Raw genomic sequence first — 6,000 nt, 5'->3', positions numbered from 1 at the left:
AAGAGGAAGTGAGGGGAAAGGGAAAAATAATACAAGGGGGACAAATGAATGACAGTAGAGGGGGCAGAGAGAGAAGAGGGGAGGTGAGGGGAGGGGAGGGGGGATAGTAGAGGATAGGAAAGGCAGCAGAACACAACAGACACTAGTATGGCAATATAAATCAATGGATGTGTAACTGATGTGATTCTGCAATCTGTATATGGGGTAAAAATGGGAGCTCATAACCCACTTGAATCAAAGTGTGAAATATGACATATCAAGAACTATGTAATGTTTTGAATAACCAACAATAAAAAATTAAAAAAAAATATTTGAACAAGTGACACGTGAAACTACTTAATATTCTCCACTAGGTAAACTGTGAGATAAAAGAGTACAAGTACATTAATAAAAATCTAAAGACATTTTATATTTCATAATTGCTTGTATTTGCTTAATGTAATGGCTGTAGAATGAATATTTTTTGTCTATGATTGACAAGAAGTAGGAAAGTTACCAGAAGTGACACTTCATTTTTAAGGAAAGCAAATAGAAACAGATGATGATCTAGATTCATGAGGCCGTTTAGGTGGAGCATGATAATAATATTCCAAGGAACTCAAAAATCTCCACCTGTAAGATGGAAGGAATGGGCATCATTCAACGTCATGGAAAGTAAAAATTCTAAATATGGTTATGCAATTCATAAGTGCTTCCCACCTGACATTTTAAACAGTTAAATATTTTAGACGTGGGGGCAGATCTTCAGTGTGACTCTAATGCATTATTTAGGAGAGCAGGTGTTTGCTTCTGCAGTCATTTCAAAACCTCCCAGTGTATAATCAAAGGAAACATATTTAACTCACAAAGAGCAGTTTTAATCATCAATGCCAGAATGTAATCACACAAATAGAGTTTTAATAATTGTCTTTCCAAGACCTATCTCCCAAAGCAAAAAAAAAAATTAAATGGAAATAGGGAAACACATAGAAAGTGCTCTTCTATTTAAGTATCTCTAAGATGCTGGGAAAATGTTTAATTCATGTACAGAACAGTACTATTGGTAAAGAGGCTCATTTCAGGCTGGCAAAGAACACTTTATGGCTTTAAGATATGAAGGTCCCAGGAGGTCAGAGCCAGCACAAAGCACACAAAGAGTTTTGATGAGCTGCAGACTCCAACCTCAGCAGGCAGTACCCATGCTTCTGTGAGGTCATCATGCCCAGAGGTACCACTGTGAAGTGGACAGCACCGAGTGGCAAGTCATCACAAGATATTTCCCAGCATTTCACCAAAATATTGGAGGCTGCCGGGTTTCTGTTCTCGCGACTAAAAGGCTCAGGGGTCACTCCAGTTAAACTGGGCTAACTGGGCTGCACGAAATAAGAGACACAAATGCCTTTTACTTTGGGGTCGCTGTGACGGTTCCTCTGACCTTAAGGGTCTGCAGAAAGAGAGAGAGAGAGAGAGAGAGAGAGAGCACGCGCTGACCCCTTTTATTGAGGAGAAGCTATTCAAATGAGGCAAGGGGTCAGGTTTCAGGGGGCTGAGTATCTTCATGATGTCCACTGTCAGCAGGTTGACTGACACCTGGGTAGGCCACACCCCAAGGGCACAGTAAGAGAAGGGGACACACACAAGGCACTTCCATGGAAGATTCTATCCTAAACAGGGCAAGGGGTTATTTTACAAAGGAACAGGTGAGCATAGCTTCACCCATGGGGCTGTAGCAAGACACACCCATGCACAATACACGGACCCTGGAACCCAAGAAGGGTGCCACATATTTGTGACTGAGAGCCTCAGCACCCAGCTGGGGAATGTAACTCAGTCACTTGTAAGGTTGGCCTCCCACAGGAGGCATAACTTTATAAATAATCCCTAGAGACACAGAGATTTCACCAATAAAGATTATATCAAATAGCCCCTGTAGCAGACAGCAACTCAGGTGATCCCACAATAACAGACAGAACTCTTCATGGCCAGGGAATGCCCTCACCGATTGGGGGGGGGGGATGAGGGCAGGAGCCACTCTAGTTCTGGGCACCAATACATAGTCTTTTCCCAGACCTTTTGCCTGCATGATTTGGGATTATATTTTAAGTAATTTTTTTTCACTCTGTATATGACTTAAATTCCAGAAACAGCAACTGATTTGCGGAGCTTAGATCACATGCTCATTCTGGCTAAAGGAGACCTGAGTACCTTGATTGGCAGATTACATTTAACAGGACATTTCACAGATTCCACCCAAGGAGAAAAAGATAATTCTCCCCAAAGGAAATCGGGTTTTGTTACAAAATTAGATGTATTTTGCTTAGGGGGAGTGTGTTAAAATCAGTTTAGTTAATTGTTGGAATGTTGGCAAGTTGGCATGGACATCAATGAAAATATTTATAAAGATGAAAAGATATCCAAGTGTTCAGACTTAAAGCAGAGCTCACATCAGGAAAAGGATGAGGAATGAGGCCAGTGTCATGGGATGAAGGAGAGGCCATGCAAAATGGCTCATAAGAGAATAAACAAATAGAACTAAACACTTATTTTTCAAGTTTCTAAATACAAATATGACATTCTTGAGGGCAGAGGCCATGTTTATTGAGCTTAGTCTCATTTGTACAGTAGATAAGTGTTCTACAAAGTGTTGCTGATTATTGGTTAGTAAACAAATAAATGAGCAAGTGAATGTGTAAATTGATGAGAGACAGATGTGAATAATGTTCATACGTTTAAAAAAATAAAATGTACTAGGCCAGCTTGCTGTCAGAGCAGAGATTGAAAAATTGAAGTCAGGTCATTAGGTTAGCTACAAGATATCTCATGACCTGTATTGAGAATCCTAAAGTGTCTTCTAGAAATTCTAAGAGTTAATTTTCTTCTATTCTGTGCATTCAAAGGACACAGTTGACAATCTCAAACAACAGATATGATCCCCTCAACACACTCAAATCCTTTCATCTTCAAAATTATCTACAATTGACATTTAAGCTACTTTGTTGGCTATTCTCCCCTAAAATTTCTTCTAGAACAATAGCTACTATAACCCCTAAAAGCATTCAAGGTGTACTGAACTTTGACAGCATTGATCTAACTCTTTCGCAGAAATCTTGGTGAATTGTCACAACTCAGCTGAGATCCTTGTTATGTTTTAGTGGTCCTATGTCTTAGAACATTTTCTATTTTAGAAGAAGAAAGGTGAAAGTGCACTAATTCAGTCCTACAGAATCAAATTCTTTGCGGTGAGATTGTATGATTTTGAGTTTTGTAGCAAAGTTCTGCTTGTTACAAATTTCTAAATACTTGTGGGCATTTCTGTTTCTCAGCTTGTGGGTTCTTCATGTGAGATTTTTCCAGATGGATCAATTAAAAGTTTGTTGTTTCTGTTTGTTTGTTTTGTTTTGTTTGCTTGTTTTACAGTTAAGCAATATTCAGTGTAATCACACCGTTGAACAATCAATCTGCAGAACTTTTCCAACTTGCAAAACAAACAACACTTCTCATCAGACAGCTACTCCCTACTTCCCTCTCCTCCCAGCCCTGAGCAAGTATCATTCTACTTTGTTTCAAGGAGATTGATTGTGTTGGGTATCTCACTTTGGTTGGATTATTTGTCTTTTTTGATTCTTTTGACTTTTGAAGCCTTATTTCCCATAAGCTCCTCAGGGCCATGCGTGTTGCAGCACGTGTCAGAATTTCTTCTTTCCTTTTTTTTTTCTTTTTTTTCAGTGTGGAGGGGTGAGTACTGGGGATTGAACTCAGGGGTACTCTACCACTGAGCTACACTCCCAGCCCTATTTTGTATTTTATTTCGATACAGGGTCTCACTGAGTTGCTTAGCCCCTTGCTTTTCCTGAGGCTGGCTTTGAACTTTCCAATCCTCCTGCCTTAGCTTCCTGACCTGCTGGGATTACAGGCATGTGCCCAGCTAGAATTTCTTCTTTTCTAAAGCAAAAACTTCCACATTTCACACATCCATTCATCCATTTATGGACTTTTGGGCTGCTGCCACCTTTTGATAATTGTGAATGATGCTTCTAAGGACAGGAGTGAACAACCCATTCTTGATAAGCAACTGGATAAACTTAAAAAATGCCTTTTCCTTAGGAAGCCATGTCCTCCAAGGTGAAGATAAACAGGCCTCCTCCACCACGCACTTCTGCCAAGATTTCCTGAGCCAGCACAGGTTCAAAGCAACAGGTTCAATTGGTCATGGACTGAAACCTCCAAACTGTGAGCAAAATAAACCTTTTCTTTTTATAAGCTGATGATCTCAGGTGTTTGTTGTAGTAACAGAAAGATGACTAACAACTTGAAGCCCTACTCTGAAGCAATTAAAAAAAAAAACAATCAAATTGTTTCTATGGGTCAGCTCATTGCTGGGCTTGAAGAGTTTCATTAAATTTCCCCAGATATAGTTCAGCATTTACCAAGCCTCATGAAGATCTGTCTCTAACTCTCAGGGAGAGATTGAGAGGCCACACAGAGAAATATGAATTTGGGTAAGACCATGGGATTTGAAATAAAATTCAGAATAAATTCTGCTACCCAGTGCTTATGACTCAGGGGAGGTAACCCCCAGAATGCCCTGGTAGGGTGGCTCAGGGTGGCCTGTATGTTCTGGGCTCTCGAGCTGGCGACATGAATCGTCCCAGGAGTGTTCCATCTTCTTACCTTTCTAGGTCCTGTACTATATCTTAATTGAACATGAAAACCTTTCTTATCCTAATAGAATCACCTTCGTTCTTGATGCTAAATTGTCACTTGGGCAATTGTCACTTGTAATTATTCACTAACACAGAGGTTACATTTAAAATGTGAGTGAGTAGATTGTTGGTCATGAATTTGATTAACCCATGCCATAAGCATTTTGAGAATATAATTATTTATGACTTCAATATTTACATTCTTTTGGGGGTCCATTAGGTTTTCCTGTATGGGTAACTTTATAATTCATACCTATGTGAAGAACCAAAGACATTAAATATATTAGTGTCATTCAAAAATGTTTATGTGACATTTGTTGACGATTTCCCCAAAACACAAACGAGGATAATATAAAAATGGTTACGAGGACAAAAATTATTAAGTAAAATTCTTTTAAAAGTGAGATTGGCTTTAATGTTACGTGATTTTACAAACACTGTAAATGTATATATTTACTATAAAACATTATTAACTTTTTACATGGAATATTATGGTTTCTAATTTAATAGTTTGTTATTATTTTTATCATACTTTACATCTTGTATTGATTTAAGTACTAGGCAGTAGGTGACCATAAGAGAAACAATCTCTGCCTTGCAAGGAAAAGAAATGTATATGTATATGTGTGTGTGTGTGTGTGTGTGTGTGTGTGTGTATATATATATATATATATATATTTTATAGATAGATATGTACACATGAGTAGATTAAATCATAAAAAAATTATACAAGTCCTAAGGGAATAAAGGAATAAGGATAATGAGTAAATAAATTTTATGTTTCTCATTATTAGTTGTTTCCAGTTTGAGATATTACAAACAGTGCTAAGAACACATTTGTACATGTATACTACTGGATATATATAAAAATTTATTTTTATTGTCCTCTTTCTCTGATCTAAAATCTACTATTAAGAAAATTTACAGCATACAATACAGTCTTCATGCTGTGTCTTGGTGCTGTTGCTGTGCCTAAAATCTGTAAATTTGTCACTCAACATAACTGCAACCTTGCACCCTTATATGACCTCTCCCATTTCCTGCCCCTCCCCCACTCCACCGCAGTACCTCTAGTAGCTGCCAATCTATTCTCTGTTTCTATGGATGTGCCTTTTATTTGTTTTTTAGACTCCACATAGGAGTATTTTTTTCTGTGTTTGGCTTGCTTATTTCACTATATATAAATTTATATACCTACATATATAGATTTCTTCATCTAGTCTACTTCTATTTATGGACATTTATGTTGCCTATACATCTTGGCCACCCTGAAACAAACAAGGGTGTGTAAATATTTCCACAGGATGCTGATTTCATT

The sequence above is a fragment of the Marmota marmota genome, unplaced genomic scaffold (genome assembly GCF_001458135.2).
Source record: "Marmota marmota marmota unplaced genomic scaffold, marMar, whole genome shotgun sequence".
Classification (NCBI taxonomy): domain Eukaryota; kingdom Metazoa; phylum Chordata; class Mammalia; order Rodentia; family Sciuridae; genus Marmota; species Marmota marmota.
This window is presented reverse-complemented; position numbering follows the sequence as displayed.